General features: G+C 37.9%; 1 pseudogene; it reads left to right on the forward strand.

The window, feature by feature from the left end:
• The first annotated feature begins 496 nt into the window (after nt 1-496).
• On the forward strand, nt 497-1857 carry LOC141430239 (uncharacterized; annotated as a pseudogene).
• The last annotated feature ends 17779 nt before the right edge of the window (nt 1858-19636 follow it).

The following is a 19636-nucleotide window of genomic DNA, read 5'->3' on the forward strand; positions in this document are numbered from 1 at the left end:
TGACTATATTTTTTGTTCACTGTACTCATAATAGTTATCCACAAACACTTTCGTACCAGGTTTGAAATCGGCATTAACCGTTGAAGAGTTCTCTTGCGGAGACTTTCCGAAAAGCACTGAATTTCACAACCAAATTATAATGCTGTCACAAAAATTAACAGAAGTATGCCAAGATTCAGCTCAATCGGATACCAGGAAGTGTCTCATAATATTTTACAAATTTTGTTAACCACAGCTCATAACTTACTAACGAACGTTACAATTAAACGAAAACTTGAAAAATTAGCAAATCAAATGATTTCGACGCGCACTCCTGAATAGTCCCAAGAGCACAAACATTATATAATATTTTATGATGTGAGTATTTATACTATAGTACTTATGAAAATAAATTATAGTAATATATGATACAACTGCGTGTATCAGTGATACGATCTGAACTAACGTTATCGATGAGAGTTATCGCGAGCCTCCGCGCTGAGCACGGCACTACGACATGCGATCGGCGACGCTCGTCTTGTGACCTTACCTTGCGCACGTTTCTATTACAGCGAGATTTCGTTAGCTTTATGCCGGCTGTAGCACTCCACACGACGCGCTCGCTACAACATTTAAGCAGCTGACACTGCCAGACAACCTCAGTGTTCTCACACGACTCTACTCGGTTCTTCAGTTAGAAATTTAAGTGAAAGCAGTGCATCATGGGTGCGGCTCCGCGATACGAAGACAACGAGATTAAAGCTCAGCTTTAGAATTAATCGGGAACACTCCAATTGTTGCCCTTGATCGTCTATACGAAGGGCCGGGCGTTTTGGCGAAATGTGAATACATGAACCGGGAGGCTCCATTGCCGTTCTTCGCTACACATGATTCAGACCGCCCGACAAACTGGTGTTTTGAAGCCTGGTAAACCGGTCCTTGAGGTGACATCGGAAATCAGGGCTGTGGGCTCGCTGTCGTCTGCGCTGTGCTGGGTCATCTCCTTTGACGCTGACCATGTCCAAGGTAACAGCGTTCAAAGAGCATTGCACATGGAGGCGCTGGGTGCAACATGTGTGCGAGTGCCGCAAGTCGAAGGTTCTTATGGAAAGTTACTCTGGCCGATGTACAAGCAGCTGAAGAAGAAGGTTACGTATCGTCGACAAGACTGGGGCTTTTCTCGTTAATCAGTTTCACAACGACGCAAACTCACAGTCTCATTACGAATCGACGGGTCCCGAAATTTGGAGACAAACTGGAGGTCACGTAGATGCGTTTGTGGCTACAGTAGGTACCGCCGGCACGTTCACAGGCACCTCTAGATTTTTAAAAGAAGAATTCCGAATTGCAGTGCTACGTTGTAGAACCTGAAGGTTTGAGCCGATTAAAGGTATGCCGATTACTAAGCCATGCCACTTGCTTCAAGGCTCAGGTTACGGTGCTGTTCCATCCTGTTCAAATTTGAGTACATGGACGATACGATCAGCGTGACGGATGAGGAGGCGGTGGAGTACAAGCGTCTGCTGGGCGAGAGAGAGGGGCTGTACGTGGGGTACACGAGTGGCGCCAACGTGGCCGCCGCCGTCAAGCTGCTGCGCTCCGGCAAGCTCAAGCCCGACGCCTGGGTCGTCACCATGCTAAACGACACAGGTTTGAAGTACACACCTGCGCCTGAGGAATTGACGAAAGCCTAAAAATCCTAGTTGATATTTCTGTAGGTAAAATAATTTTGTTGATATTAAGTAAGTACCTAATTTAATCCTAATTTATGTAGATCATGACTATATAACAGTGTGTTTAATAGTGGCTGAGTATCTATATATTAGTTGTAGAAAATTTAGCATCGATAAGCCCAGAACCCATTTACTGATTCATTTATTTAAAATAAATAAATGAGAGCAAATAATTTAAGTGAGTACTTAACTAAAAAGTTCTTCAGAAATGACAGAGCGAAAGTCAATTAGCTTGTGACATTATGTAATATATATGAGTTTGAATGAAAGGTTGACCGAGGTCGAGGTTTATCTCATAGTTTATCTCGTGACAAATAATTTAATGAAATGTTATCGTTGCTGAAGAATATAGTATTATATTGTTTTCATATAAAGACAATTAAGTATTAGATATGTAACTTAGAATAAATAATATGTTGTAATAATTTTGTATCGTTATACAATTTGTGTGTCCAATCAATGTACATAATTTATTTCTTCAAGCGTATTCAATTGATAGGACGACAATTTTAGTCGTAAAACATTTTATGCTCTTGATAAATTCAATATTAAAATATAAATCTTTATTTCTAAATGTACCTATATTTATTTTTTATGTTCACTTTTCCTTACTAAAACTCTGATTTCATCCAGAAATATAATTTTGTTATTTAACGCTGACATACAGTATCAAATATTAAAAGATATAACATTAACACAGCAATAAAAGCTAAGCCCTAATATGCGAACCTAATTTAGTTTCGACAAGCAAATTAAAGGGATTGTGCAGCTGCCTGTCCCCCGATCGGCCACAATTAGAATGACGTGATCATGGACAACTTGTACAGGAATGTTAATTACGGACACTACATAACATTGGGATCTAGTTAATTATGCGCCAAATATGTCTAATGACCACATATTACCGTTATTTTTTTTCCCTCACTAGCTCAAAAAAGCTTTTTTTATCCTTCGAAATCTGCGTGGAAAGACGCTTTTTATCCTCTTGGCTGGACACAGTTTTTGAAATTCGAACGTTATCGTGAACGGGTGCCCCATTGAAAATATACATATCGACCGCCTACTTTCACAACCTCGTATCTGACCACATAAAATTGCTTTAGAATCATCTTTATGTTAAGTACGATAGTGTATACAATTCGGGTAGATAAGATACGAGGTTGAGGAAGTAAGCGTTGAATATTGAGGTGTGCACAAAGAAAGTTCGTCATACATTGTTGAAGTAATATTTAAAACTGTTAAAATCTGTAAATCTGTTATTTTATTCTTATTACTAAACATTTATTTAGTAATAATAAAGCTCATTTCAGTTTTCTGAAATTATTCCAATGCATCTATAATTACAAAAAAAAATACAAAAAAAAAAACAGAAGAAAAAAGATATATCAAATGATGAATGAAAAGAGATTCGGAAACGCACCCGAAAAAAAGGACGGAAACGTGGTTTGTCATAAATTATTTCATTAATATAAATGCGTTATAAATAGTGTTTTCATTCTTGTTATTTTTGTTGTTATTTATTAATACCAAAAAAATAGATACTTAACATTTATTTATATTTTGTTCTATGACATAAGTTTTTTCGTCTTTATTCACAAAAAATAAGGACAAATAGGTACGTACATAATATGTGGTCAAATTCAGAACGCACCTACCGGAGGGAATAAAGTTCACACTGTCAATATTACCAATTCTAGTAATAAGTATTTTAATTTTAAGTAGGTTTAGCTACTTGCATAATTAAATGTAAAAGTACTGGCTAACTTATTTATCAACGTCTAACCCAAACCCTGGATCTAGACAGCTGAACTTTTACTTGGACTTCGAAATTCCCCTTTTTATGGAGACAAGAACGTGGATGTATTTTGAGATATTTCCATGGGATCAGACTTCTGCGATTTAGAAAAACTGGCCAAGAGCGTGTCGGACACGCCCAAAATAGGGTTCCATAGCCATTACGAAAACATTTTTCTAAGGATTTCGTACTTTGTACAGAATATTCCAAATTTAGGTATCTTTATACCTTAGGCTGCTATTTACTTTTAAACTAATAATAATTCTCAAGAAAACTTAACCGTTATAGTTTTCCTTGTAAGTTTGATGTACTTACTACCATTCTGTTTTTTTTCAAATTTTTTCTCCCAACGGTTTAGATTGATAGAGGGGGGGACGCTAGATTTATGAAAATTTTCGCTTTAAAGTTGAATATTTTGCAAACATATCGCTGAATCGAAAAATCGTTTAAGCAACCCCGTTATAGTTTTAAAAGACCTATCCAACGATACCCCACACTGCAAGATTGGATGAGAAAAAAAATCACCCCCACTACGTCTATGGGAGGTACCCTAAAAAAATGTATTTTTATTTTTTATTTTATATTCGTGCCAAATTACAGTTTTCTAGCATTGATAGTGCCTGAGCAAAGCCGCGGACGGACAGACAGACAGACATGGCGAAACTATAAGGGTGCCGTTTTGCCACGGAACCCTAAAAAAGCCACTGGCATAAGCTAGCTAGCATAACCTGAAACTGATTTATAAGTGTTCAATTTATTTTCTTCCATTTACCTACTATTTTTCTCGCTGTCGTGAGGTGAAAAATTGTGTGTTCCGCTCGGCTGTAAAGTTGCTTAGCATCTCGTGCCTTTGAAACCCTCGACTACGCTCGGGATTCTTCTTTTGAACCACTCGCTTCGCTCGTGGTTCAATCATAGAATCCTTCGCTTGCTCGGCTTTCAATATAAGCACTCGTGCCAAACAGTTACTTTCCAGTCTCGCATAACAAATAACTATTAGAGACTAGATTTCAGGTGCTTATTTATCAATAGTAAGTAATCGAAATGAATGACGAATTAAACTCAAAAACGTATTTTACTTTTCCAAACCATTTTAAACCAATTACCTAGGAGATATTTGCTTGATATATGATTTATATTTGAATATAAGCAACACAGAAGTTTTTTACAGGATTATTCTTATAAAGCGACGACCGGACTACGAAGCTTGAGGTCCCGGGTTCGATCCTCGGCCGGGCGAGGCAGACATTTTATGAATAATACGAATGTTCGTTCTCGGGTCTTGGATGTTTAATATGTATTTAATTATGTATTTATCTATAAAAGTATGTTTATCCGTTCCCTACAAGCTTCGCTTAGTTAGTATGGAACTAAGTCAATTGGTGTCAATTGTCCCATGATATTTATTTATTTATTAAAATCAAAATGGATTCCTACTTTGCAGAAACATGTCATTATGCCGACTCTACACTTTTTTTAATGTTGATCTAACATTTGGCATCTGACCAAACGTCAATTTTGAGGACTGGCAGCACATGACAAAGTCACGGTTCCAATACTAATTTATATTTTCACACGACACGTACCTAATGACGCGTGTACGATTCCTTCAATAATAGATAGCTACTGAAAAACATTTGGCATCAATTCGCTCGCTACGCACACTGTCTAAATAATTAGAAACTTCGCATAATATGAAAATAGCATCGATCTTTTCTTTGGTAGCATTTTAGGTCAAATCGATAGCGTTTAAACTTCAACCAGCGACGCAAGTTCAGAATACTGAGCAACTAATGACTTTTCGGACTGTAATTTGCCGTCATCGATTTCACAACACCTTTTAAGGGTTATGTCCATTGTGAATCGCAAAAACTTTAGATCTATCCTGCCGCGTGCAGCTGCTGGCAATTATTAAAAAATATTCGCTTGTTAGGTGGGCGGCGCTTCACATTTTACGAGTAAATGCCATTTGGCATTTTAAGTAATGGATGATGGTGGCTTCGAATGTTTGCAACAGTTTTTTTACGTCCAGTCGCTCTAGGCAAGGACTGAATTAAAAAAACAAAATTGGTCTCTAATTATTTAGGATTTTATTCGCAAATTTCTGGGTCTCTTCTCGGAACAAAGATACGGGTCATTTAGAAAATAAAACATATCTAACAACAGGTTGATACAATGGACATGTGTCTGTTTAATTTCCAAGCATCATTAAAACACTGATAGTTTCAATAACTTCAAATAACATACCCACATAGGTAGGTACTTCTATTACTATGAACTTTTAGACTCGCGTAAATGGGTCCTAAAATGTAAAGGTGCTGACAATTTGAATATGATATTAGAAAGAAAGAAAGAAAGAAAAGTTTATTTTGGCTCCAAAAAGTACCACCTAAAACTAAGACTAGAACTAGCACTAAAACTATGTTACAAGGTGACACGGCAGGATACCAAAATGATGATATTGATGTGATTCCCGAGCTAACTCCACACTCCGCTTGTAATTTTTGTTACAAGGTTTTAACGAGCCAAGATATTTTTCATGCCATGGCTCTTTTTCGTTTTGATATGTATTTAATTTTTTACTAAAATGGACACAGCTCTGGCACGTACTCGTATCAGCTAGCAATTTTTTTAATGTAATCATAAGCCATGGTCGTCTTAGGTAATATTTTAAAATATTTAATCGATCTTATTTTTTAATCGGTTTAGCATTTTAATAATAAGGTCACAGGATCACACCACTGAAAACTCTATATAATAATAGGAACCACTGCTGGACATAGGCCTGTCCCATGGCACGCCACTGAGCACGATCCTCGGCCACTCTCATCCAGCTCTTGCCAGCCGCCCTGCGAACATCATCGCTCCACCGAGTCTGAGGACGTCCTACGCTACGTTTGCCGATCCGTGGTCTCCACTCAAGAACTCGTCTACCCCAACGGTTATCGGTTCTTCGGGTTATATGGCCGGCCCATTGCCACTTCAGCGTGCTAATCCGGTGGACTATGTCGATAACTTTGGTTGTCTGTCGGATCACTTCGCTACGAATTCGATCTTTCAGAGAAACTCCGAGCATAGCCCCATATTAGTATTAACCTAAGAATTAGGCTGTGTGCAAGTTATGTCATTTATTAAGTAGGTATTATGTGGTTTTTTTTTCGAATCAGATTTCACGTACTTTCATTGGTTAATCTATGGATTATGGATTCGCAATGCCTTTTTTTCTGCTCTTGAGTGCCTAGTCAAGTATTGTTTTGCTCCCATATGTTGGATATGACTAGCCTCACTTTCCGAGTATGATAGAGAACTAACCCTTTACAGAGGTTTTTCTGAGGTTTTTCCGAACCGGTGGTAGATTATTTTTGACATTCATAAGTGCTTGTTATAGCCTAAATTGAATAAAGATATTTTGACTTTGACTTTGACTTTTAAGGATACAAATATAGGTACATACTAACTATACTATTAATGCGTAGATTGGCTGACGACCGATATACTATCATTATCATAGACACTCGTTAATTATTACACAAACGACGTCATGTAATATTAGCTTTGGCAATTGGCGTGAACGTTCTGCCCCTTATAAGTCAGTAAACATTTTGGAGTATAATGGGTATTTTCCTCGGGTTTATTTGCGCAGATACGTCCGCATTGTTTGGTGTCGTGCTCGTGCTGGGAGCATCTCGAGGGAGATTTAATTTAGCTGCAAATAAGTGCAAATAAAATACTGTCTAAACAAAATAACTACCTACTGTAAATTTATGATTTCGTTGCAATTGAACAATATTAAAATAAATTCGCCGTTTACGTAATGCTTCACGCAAGATTTAACGATAAAAAGTTAAATCACCTGATAATGTTGATGAGTGTTTTGCGCTGTCTTGAAAAATATAGATACAATAGTACCTAATTATAAGACTGATCGTCGAGTCGAGAACCCGGGTGCCATTTTTATAATTCCTTGAGGATTGAAACCCTCCATATCGCGTATTAGTTGGTCCGACTTAATCCCTAACACCAATAGAGATGCGAGAGGTGGTCGCCGGCGAGCTTGACGTGCGATAGCGCATATCCAGGGAATTGATTTAATCTGAGTCAATATTGACGCGGAGGCGGTGGGAGCGCCGCGGTGTGCACAGGTGGCTGTCTCCAAACAACGCCTGCAGGAAGTATACTTTCGTCATTATTCATTGACAGATTTAAACGTTTTCACTGGGTTAGTAACAGGTAGTTAATGCTCGCTGATCACGTGCGAACGGCCTGGTCAATGTACTTATACCTACGAGAAAATTAAACCCTGATGCATTCATAACCACTTCTCACGTAAATGTACCTACCTATAATTCCGGTACGTAATAGATTCAATTAGAAGCGGCTAGAGAAAAAAAAATACCGCATAAGTAACAGTAGCTGAATGTATTTTGCCTGTTCAGTAGAAGGTTCTGTACCTACCTACTTCTTATTATATATACGTATAGGTACGTTTAGAAACTACAACTATATCCAGGGTTCTACTTACATACTTGCCTAAATCACATTGATTCTGTTCGAAGCGAGGCCGCAGCTGTTATCCCGGGCATGTTGCATTGACCATTGTTTGAGGAATGTAGGTTTATGAGCACGCTACGCTTCTCATATCGCAGCTTCCGCGGGTGGGTGGTCCAGTCAGCGCACTGAACTGGCTGTAGGTACTGACAATATTCACTAGGATATACACTTTATCACGGTAGATAGTAAAATGTATGTGTTAACGTGTGCGTGTTAATGCCTTGAACCGAACTGTGCTTCCGCTTAAACTAAGATTCCTTTGAAAAAATTTCCAGGCACCGTTTTTTTTTAATTTGTCTAGTATCGCAGAGCTAGTAATGCGTTTCTCCGGCCGGCTCGGGGGTCCGAGTGGGCGTCGGAGAAAATTGGCATTTTCCTGCGGCAGGTGTTGTCCGCTGCAGATTTTCTACGAGTAATGAGCGCACCTGCCGCTAGAGCGGCCGCAATCAGGCCGCAGCAGTTTTTACTTCATAATGGCATGGCTGCAGCCTGTGTCACCGGTGGTTTAAGTGCTGTAGTGTAAGTATATTCATTGAAATTAGCAAAAACTCTAGGAAGCTTACGATTAGATAGTCATAGAAAATTTACAAATAATATTTATACACTGTACACAGTTACACATTAAAGAATTGTCATGAAAGAATTCTTTACAAATTGGCTTCAACTAAATTTACCTAAGTAATTGTTTATTAGACTTTTCTACCGAGAGATAAATGGAAAGCAACCCACAATAGTGTATATTTTATCGAGGGACTAAAAAAAGCCAATATATACCCGAGATGGTTAGCCACCCGAGCTTTAGAGAGCCATTTCTGTGAATGAATTAATGCGTTTCTTATTCATCCAGTCCATAAAACTTTCATAGGTTTTTAAATAAATCTTTCTAGATTTCGTCGGCAAAAGATTATCAATTATGTCATTTGCTCTTTGCTCGACATCATAATTTCTACCATCACTTGACGACATTGTGAGAGTAATAAATTTATTTAATCGTTTATTATTTACGCTCTACAGCAATTCCAAAGTTTTCGCTGTAAGTATTTTTTTCCAACCAGACACAGAAATGGTCCATACACAAACTGAAATAAATAGAATGGCGCCTAAGAGACTAAGAACGTAACATTTTTGTCGTGAAAATGGTCCACCCACAATTTTATTTTATGCCAAAAACTAAGCAAGTATTAGCTGTTTGAATTTATCTGAGTCACTCGAAGTAAATTAAAAAATTAATTACTTTACTCCCTAGGGACTAAAGTACTCACTTTACTCAATATTTTAAAGTACCTACTTTAGGTTGCCAAACTTTAGTTGCGAAACATTAGTGAACCATATTTTTATTAATATGCTTATGATTATTTTTATGAGTTGCAAAATCTTGTTTTTCTCTTTTCTGAAAACCTACATTTTCTAGTTACGATTTTACTCGAATCGACGGTCGAAATGTTTTTGACATACCTATATAAAGCAAAAAGGAATCCAATAAGGATCTTATTGGATTCAATTAAACTTTGTAGAGGACAGATGGCAGGACCGGGATGGGAACTTACTCGTAATAATACACAAGGTAATGTAAGTAGCAGTAATATACTTGATTCAAATGTGTCGGGTAAGTTGGTATTTAATTTAATCTGACGTGTTGTAGGCCGTGATTGGTCGACGGCGGCAGGTGGCGCGCGGGCGCAGCACGTTTCCTATTAGAATCGTGTTAGAGAGCCCAAGCCGCAATTACTGGATGCTGCCACCTGCTAGCAGCACCCACATACAACATGACTATTTATTAAACTATCCAATGTTTACGGAAATCGCATCTTCGTAATAGCTAATTTGTAGCATTTTACAGGAAATAGGTAGGTAGGACCATCAGGCAAATATATGGTCTACCTACCACCCTAAAGTTGATATTCGTTTGCATGTCATTTTTTTTTATTCGACTTAGTTTTTTGATTTTATTATGTCATAAAACAATAATGCCAATAGACGTGTCTGTTAACTTGAAAGTTCGACGAAAAATTGAAATAAGTGGTCTATTATTTGGCGCTTGTTTATTGTCTTCCACCGGGCGAGAGAGGTTTACATTACACCCAAGGAAAACGAGATAATCCAGCCCACCATAGATAACTGCATTAAGTTATCAATGAAAAGCACCAATTAAATTTCTAAAATTTTATTTTAAATCAATGGGATACAAAAACTATCAGGGAATAATTATGGTCCCTTAAACACCCACTTTCCACCTTACCTTTGCTTTCTTACTATTACTACTAGGTATGTATGTACATACATAATACGTCATTGAATACAAACTGAACTTGATTCAATCAATCCAACAATTATTTAATTACACACTGAGTGGAACCTTAAATTCTTGTTATCCTTTATTTATAGCCCAGTCCATATACATTAGAACAAGTTTTGAACATAAGGCATAAATAAGACGCATGTAGCTGGAAGGCTCTAGCGCTGTTCTAACGGCGGCCACCTGCCGCGGTACTTTTTAATCTTGTTACTTACCATACCTTATACGTACTCGTCTAGAATTACGCCATTACATACGCGCAGGAACATTAATATTGTAGAACTGGCCAGCAATAAAATAACGTAAAGTGTAGGTAGGCGGCAAAGGACTCCTTTACAAGTCTTTTTTTAAACTACCCGAAAGAGCCGCAAGAAAAATTTGGCGGAACGTCGTCATTTCTCAAAATAAGAATATTTATGATTAACTTAATAGCAAGCATGACAAAGCTAAGAAAAGGTTTACAGGATACAATTCATATGACTGTAGAAACGGTGTATTTCATTATCATTAGACACGTCTAGTTTTAAGGGGGATGTACGGTGATTGAACGTGTTAAAGAGTTTACAGGTTATGATAAAATACAATCTACGTTCAGTAGAGATATAAAAAGCTCTACCGTCAAAAATGTCACCCAAATCCTAAAAAAAAACATAGTCAAACCCAGTGTGAATTTGTTACTTACAAGTTTACATAAATCGTTTATTAGGTGCATTGTTAACATATCTATATACAGTAAAATAGGCATACCTACCTACAGAGTGCTGCAAATACTGTGACTGACATTCTTGATTTAGCTGATGTAGGCTTCAAAAAAAAATGCTACTAGAATAAGGAGTGATTGCCAATTTCAACGCTTTCTTTTAACTCTTTCCGTAAGTAAAGTGAATTAACTACGAAAAATAAGTTAGAAAGAAAAACAATGTACCGGAGTGTTTGGAGTAGTTTCCATGTCTATGGGCGGTCATAGTCCTGCGGTTAATAGAAGTGATTTGAGCGCAGAGCCGCGGGCGCGTAGATGCGCCGGCGTCCTGTCACCTGCCGCGCCGAGATTGCGCCCCACCTGTGCCGCCGGGGTAAAGGATCTCATGAGACTGTTTACTTCATGATGTAACGAGCAATGGCATTTAACTAGATACGAACTTGAGTTTTCTGCACATTTTATCTCATGGAATGTTTAGTTTGAAACTATGATTGGTACTAAACAATACAACACCCACGCCTTATTCATAAACGTTTCTAAGCTTTAACATATTTGCCTTTACTTGACACTTCGGTAGGTACTTGCCTGCCGAAATGTTAGCGTAGCGTACGTACGTTATTTTTGTATTTTATTATGATGTACATCTTCATAATAATCAAGGTTTAGGTAGTAGTAGGTACAATCAAAGAAACTGAATCACGTACCAGGGTGGAACCTTTTCAAAATCAATTTCGCTATGATTTCTTCGGCAAATGTATGGGATGTCAACATGACATTAGTAGCACAAAGGTTCCACCCTTTCCTTGACTGTAGGTTATAGTTTTAGTTTCTTTTTCTTTTTTATTCAATAATTTTATTGTCAACATACATACAATTTATTGAAGAGGAACTAATTGAATATATTCCGTTTAATTCAATAATGCCAAATTTAAATTCATAGCTAGCATCCAAGAAAACAAGCAAGCAAGCTCAAGACCAGCAAGAGAGAGAAGAAGAGAGCGAGAAGAGCAAGGTTTAACACCAATCGCTCATTACACTTATCATTTTTCTACGAATAGTTGTTCTACTAATCAATACAACCACAAAACTAATAATCGATTGATGCTCTATGTATCGACTTCTGCCGACTGAATACTCTACGAAATGAGTAATGCTTGGTTTACATGAGCTTAGTAGCTAATGCTTAGTACTTGTCACTTACTCTTGTCAGATGTGTGTTGTATAACCATATTGCATAATAAGTGCTTTAGTGCAAGTGCAAGTGAATAGAAGCCGGTTCTGTTTACTAAGCAACAAGTGCCCACCCCCATTCAAAAATGTACTAATACTTGTCACTTGTCGGGTGGTGTGAACATTCATGTCAAGTGAAAAGTGCCTAAAACATTTCATAAAACGAGTCATGGCGAAGTCTTGTATCTACTAACCATTCTCTAACACCAATGTGTAGACGGTTACTTGTCACTTGTCACTCTGCAGACAAATCCCTAATCACTTACACTAATGACAAGTACTAAGCCCGTGATAACTTAGCATTAGTCGTGGATTTAGTTTACTCTGACTCTGAATATAGTGTCTACGCAATGAAATGCGCAATAATCGGTCACCGCTGGTAAGCAGGTGTCGCAAGCCGCACATAGCATTTGGATGGCATTTGATCTCGACGCATGATTACAAAACTATGAACAGTTTAATGTATTACCTGTAAATGTGTTAGCATCTTTGAAATTCTCAAATTCTATCAATACCACACATCCATCCACATTACTTTATACATATTTAAGTTAGCTAAACGGCGCTGCTTGTCAACAGCAAACTACAACAAGACAGCAAGCAAACACGCCGTGGTGGCTGAGTAGTTTGACCTATGGCCTCTCAAGCAGAGGATCGTGGGTTCAAACCCCGGCTCGCACCTCTGAGTTGACCTCATGTGCGGAATTACATTTGAAATTTACCACAAGCTTTACGGTGAAGGAAAACATCGTGAGGAAACCTGCACATACCTGCGAAGCAATTCAATGGTGTGTGTGAAGTTCCCAATCCGCACTGGCCCCGCGAGGGAACTACTGCCCAAGCTCTCTCATCTGAGAGGAGGCCTGTGCCCAGCAGTGGGAACGTATATAGGCTGCGATGATGAAACGGCGCTGAACCATTCTGCTTATATTTTCATGTGCAATATTGCGCGAGTTTTATTTAGGCACAAAACTCAAAAAGTACTCAAGACCACCTTATCATGTTTTGTTTGACGGCGTAGCGTCGCTTATATGAAACAGGTAGATTATAATGTACCTAACATAAACTGATATTAAACGCAGTCTCATGACGTCAGGAGTACCTACTTAACTTTATACGAGTATCGTATTGTCACAGAATAGATAATAGTACAGTATTGTCATGTTTGTATCGAGATATGAAGAAATCACAGAGTTCTTTATCAACTCTTTGTCTTACATCAACATTAAGATCTATCGGCGGCCATTCAGTAGACCTTATAAGCAACCTGTCAGATAATTTTACAAATATACGGGAAATCTACTTATATAATTCTAACTAACCGTGAAGGTTTAGATACGTTCACTATCTTATCGATCTAGACATGTTTATTTAAAGTATTATTATCTTAACAAATTACGCATAATATATCGTCACTACTTTAAAAAAAACTCGTATAACAAAGTAGATAATTTTTCTGAGTGGACCTTATGAACGTCAAGATTCAATTTTGTTGACATATTGATTTTAGATACGAGATTTTATCAAAGTAGTGACGATATATTATTTATAACTATAATTTACTTACTACATTTACAGCATATAAAATTTCATTTCATTTCAAGTGCGTTGCCAGCCTTTTAAGAGTAGATAAGAGTAGGTACGCTCTTTTCTTGAAGGCTTGAAGGTCATATGTCATATCGGTCCGGGAATATAGTATGTAGTACGTACGTATGTAGTAATTAGGCTCAATTTTTTTGGTGACAACACTACATACTATATTAAGGGTGTGGGGGGTTTGTGGGGTTAAAACGGACTAAATTAAGTCAACCCCATTCTGAAACTTCTTTCAGGGAAGTCCTAATTTCAGACACAATTTTGTTTCGGCACTATGATGTTTTCCCGAGAAATATTGACGCGGCCGGTGAAGAGGTATCAACCGTACTAACATCTGTATAACAGTGAATGCCGCCGAGCAGCATTATCATTGATATGCAGAAGGAATAGCGTAGGCTAGTTAGTATACATTACGCTTACAGTACCACTACCATGAGTTTACAGTGACCGTACTCGATAGCGACGGCGTAAATTATTTGTAGAGGCGCTGTACAATTCTCCATACAAATAATTTACGCCGTCGCTATCGTTACGGTCACTGTAAACTCATGGTAGTGGTACAGGCTGTTTAAGAGTATGGAAACTTTTTACAAAATTCGTCATATCATGAGTTGTAAAACCATTTCATGCATTGAAAAATATAAGCAAAATTTATTAGATACTTATAGTTAGGTAGTCCACTGAGCCGATGGAATGGAAACCACATTACAGCATCATTTATCACGGGCAAAGTGCCGCGGCCATCGCCGGCGCGTCTTAATAAGTCGCCCTATTAACAACTGGCTTCAAATATAAAGCTTACTGTGTTAATGCGTCGTGGTAATGGTTATATTTCTGGGGAAAAAGTCAAAGGGCGCTTAGCTAGAAAATGACTCATAAACATTATTTTATTTATTTATTTATATTTATTTATTTGGCAAAAATACTTAATACATAATGTTACAATTTTCCGTCAGACTCCAAACTAGGCTGAGCCTGTAACTTAGTAGTCTGCGAGTGTGAATACAGATTAACAATGGTTTAATTATGATTATGTTACCGCTACGTCTAAATTTATACAATGAAATAAATTATGTTAAAACCTACAACTAAATATATTATGAATAATTATGACCAACATTTGTTTCTAAAGTATCTAACTAAAACCGTTCTGCTTCTGCATCATATTACGTGTAGTTAGCAGTGGCGTGGCGCCGTAATAACTCGATTCCCACGGGTGCCCACGGTTTGATTTCAGTGGTGTGGTGACACATTTGACAAAGCTTGTGTGTTTATAGGTACTTACAGTGATGTTGGTGTTGCAACCGAAGATGCGCCTAACTCATGCCTCTCTGGCTCTGTGTGTTGCCCTATGAAAATTTTCAGTCTATGCCACTGGGTTAGCTAAAAACAAAATTGTGGCAGTATTTGCTTAACGTCATGGTCATGGTGTAGGTATGTAAGTATTATAGGTAGGTACTAACGTGGTCTGATCTATGGCCTCTTAAGCAGGGATCAAACCTGGGATTTTTTCGAAATATATGTCTATATGTACGGAATCAGAGATGATGAAAAGTACCTTAGAAAGAAAATGTAGTAAGAAGTACTTCAAAATGTAAGGAGGGCACTTCCAACCAAATACATTAACTGTCGTCGAGGTCAAGTTAATAAAGCAGCTGTGTTTTTCAATCCATTCATTCCATTCCTAATTTAATAGTGAAAATATATTTGAATGGCCGAGAAGCTGTTGAGCGCGGCATGCAGCGGCACCTGTGTGCTCGTCTGATGACTAAGCTCACTTTAAAAGGTAGGTGTACAGTCAACAAATTACCTTCCTGGGCTAACATGGAACCTTATCATACTTACTAGTATAGAATTGTGCGAAAGTGCGTTTGTTTGTTACGCTTTGATGCTTATATATTTGATGATTATACACAAACGATCGAGATAAATAATGAGACCCTGAGGAGGACAGACAAAGGATAGTTTTTATCCCGGCAAATTGTATAGTTCCCGCGGGCGCGTAAATAAACGAATTATTAGCCGAAAATCGCGAACAGCTAGAGCTAAAATAAAGTTAAAATTGTTACAATGCGTATTGAATGACTTTAATGTCATAATTTACAAGGTTCTGTCACAGTATATATATAAGCTAAAAAAGCTTTAGCTTTACTGTGGTTCTGTGATGGACTAGAAATCTAATTCGTTGACTGAACCCATGTTTAACATTTAACTCTTATCTTTATTTTATTTGCATCTCTGAATGAATACTATACTGCGACAGGAAAAAAGAAATAAGGGCTTTCGTAAACGCCATCAACGACTGCTACGAACGTCGTTTTCATCACTCTATTTGTGAATTACATAGGCATAATGTTAATGTTGTGTTGTGTTGTGTTATGTGTGGTTAATTTCGATTATTAAAACGTTTCTATTTTAGATAGATAGATACTTAAGTATCTATCTAAAATCCAAAATACGTCGACACTGCGAATGAAGTTCCGTTTTAAGCATGCCATCAGCAGCTAACGTAGTCTTTTAATTAAATTATTTCTTTGTCTGTCTATGGCATAAGGGGTCGCCAGAATTTTTCAACCCGTAAAGGGGTTGCGAAAGCAAAAAGATTGAAAAACACTGGTTTAAGAAGTTTATGTAATCACATTACATAATATATTTAATAACAACCAGGTTGGACAGTTAAGTTAGTCACTAACTAAAAGTCAGCAAAAATAGGTAAGGGTGAATAGTTACAATTTACTAGCTGATTTAGTACGTTTATAAGTAACCTAGTAAGCACAATCAGCATTTCCGGTTAGCTGCGGAATCTATCTCACCATAGCCAATGCTGCGGCCAGCTGCGATCAAGTTTCGGCCAGCCGGGTTCCTATAGTTGGGTTTTTACACATCTACTCGACTGGTTTGCGCAAAAACACCGGCAGGAATTCGACCTTAGATTAGGTTAACCAAGCTAAAGTAAATGGCAATCTTAAGTTTGATCGCGCGAAACCCAAATTATGTATGGACTCGTCGGCGCCTTCAGTACTCACTACCTAGCAATAAATCACAGTGCGTAGAAAGAAACTATGAGATCTTATAAATACGTTAACTTAAAAATACGCCGCGTATAAAATATAGGCTCTTAAGTATAACCAATGTAATTCGATTGTAATGTAGATCGCTCTGAAGCGATAAGGCCGCCTATTGCTTGCCTCAGAAAGTCTCTGTGTATATACCTGTTTTCTGTAATTGCTTGCTATGTGTTGGTATGCAATAAAGAGTTATTGTATTGTATTGTAATTAATTTTCAGTCGCACGATTTGTTCGAACGGGGTTGGTGGTAAAAATAAGTAGATATACTTACCTGTACTGTCGTAAAGAAACATTTCTTTCATTTAGGTACTTAGAGATAGCAATATCGCCCACCTCGTCTTTTGGTTGATACTAACAACCGTCGATTTTAGTGAAATAGCTTTAAACACCATTGTCACCATTGGTTTGAATCCGTAGCATTCAACTGTAGGAAGGTGATCGTAAATACCATTGTTGTTAATCGCTTCCAGAGCCGGGTCGTTGGCTTCTACATTATATTATGTGGACATCGACAGTATCTTCTGCTATATATAAGACTAGCTTTTTCCCGCGGCTTTGCCCGCGTTAAACTCAAATTACTGTTTTTTTTATCTTTGTAACTTTTCGATGAAACATAATTATTCTGATGACAACAAATCCTAACGCCTGTAATGTGACATGCAATAAACAATTTTGGATATTGACAGCGTATTTTTATGCACACAAAGCCGATCGAGTCGTATTTAAAGTTTTATTATTTACTTACTTTAAAACATATTCTATGGAAACCTATGAATAAAAAGTTCCTAGCCTTCGTCTATCTCTGGTTCAAATTACATGCAAAATCGTCCAGCCACACATAAGTTTTTGCTTTCAAAATATTAGTGGGATAATAATTTTATTGTCATCCTCAAAATGACTAGCCCTAATATTCATACATAATTAATTAATTATACCTAAGTTCAAGCGCTAATTGCTGGGCACAGGCGGTTCTCACAATCACAACACTTAGGCTGTAGTTCACACGTGGATCCAAAGAAGATTAGGTACGCAAAATTGTTTCGCAGATGTGCTGATTCTAGTTTTCTCACTGTATACATGCATAGTTATGATGATTTTATTTAAAAAGTAATCTCCTGAGAACTTCGTACCTATACGCTATTCAATGCTAAAGGATGTAAGTTTCAAAAGCAAACAGTGGACGTATCGGCGCACGCGATGACGGAATTCGCAGCCGCCGAGGAATGCCGGCGGACAGCATTTCTCCGCCTATTTCAGCCATGCCGCTTCTAATCTCGGCACAAAAGCCTGCGCACGCTCATAAAGTCTCTCAATCACAATACAAGCCCAGCAAAGCCAGTTTAAATACACGATAACTAATTTACTTCAATGTAATTGATATTTCTATCTTGATTTATTAGTAGCGTTTAGTGTAAAATGAGCATGGATTGCTTAATGGATTGAATTGGAAATCTAATTTACTAATTTTACCCGAGGGTATTGAAAACTTGTCCGCACTCGTGCAGCTGTGTTACGCCGGTATGGCAGCAATAAAGGCTGTAGGAGACCCAAAGACTACAGTATAATATAGGGAGACCATTTTATATTAAACTTTGTTAAGAACTGCAGTCCACAGATCATATTAATATGAAATAAATACCCTTACCCCTTACTTCCAGGTAAAAAAAATATTAGTTTTTACATTAGTTATACCTTAATACTAATGATATATTATTTTAATTGCGTCAAGATATTAATTTCGATCTAGTACCTCATCAGGTAAAAGTCTTAGTTAGGTACTAGATCAAAATTAATTCTTTTTGGTCACACCAAAGAGCGCCTGACGATATTAATGGAGCATTCAGACGAACGACTGCTATTTGCTTTCAATATATTGTTATTCCGTCCGAAGCACTTTCAACGCACGGCGCGCGCAACTATTACTGCCCAGTTTCGTACTTTCACGACTCTCATAACGACTTAAACGAACAGTTTTTAATTACACAATAATTAACTCCAAGCTCCTGTTGCGTGCCTTTCTCTTCATTTGTTTCTACGAACTAAAGCTACTTTCGCAAAAGAACCGTGAGGTTATCAGCGCTATTATCGTTTACATAAATGTATTGGTACGTCGGTCAACGCAAGCAAATTAATAAATGAATACCATATATCCGAGAGCGGTAGCCGCGGCGACGACCTGGCGGCCGCGCACCTGCGCCCGCGCATCCCAACCCGTACACTCCGAACTGCACCTTAGACACGTACGAAGTGGGTTTGTTCCGCTCTGGCACAGCACCACAGTCTCATTACGAATCACGGATGTAACAAACAAACTATTCAAAACTCTGTACCTTTAACAGCAAAGCTGTATTTTTACGGTCAACGTGGGCATTCAGATTTCTGACCAAGAGTAATGGTCGTTTTGTTAAACGAGAAAGAATGTCTAGTAGTTATATAGTTTACTGGTTATACGCTGAAGACAATCATCATCATCACTCGGAAGATGTCCACTGTTGAACAAAGGCGTCCCTCTTAGAACGTCACAATGAAGAACAACTCGCGACTTGCGTTCACCGGTTGCTCGGTAGGCGGTAGGTACCAAAGACTACAGTATATATAGGGAGAGTAGGTACTCTCACGTTGTCGTCAAACAAAACACAAGCGCCGAAGACAGTGTAGAGCAAAAATCCGACTCTTAAAAAATCTCA

This window comes from Choristoneura fumiferana, chromosome 8 (assembly GCF_025370935.1).
Source record: "Choristoneura fumiferana chromosome 8, NRCan_CFum_1, whole genome shotgun sequence".
Classification (NCBI taxonomy): Eukaryota; Metazoa; Arthropoda; class Insecta; order Lepidoptera; family Tortricidae; genus Choristoneura; species Choristoneura fumiferana.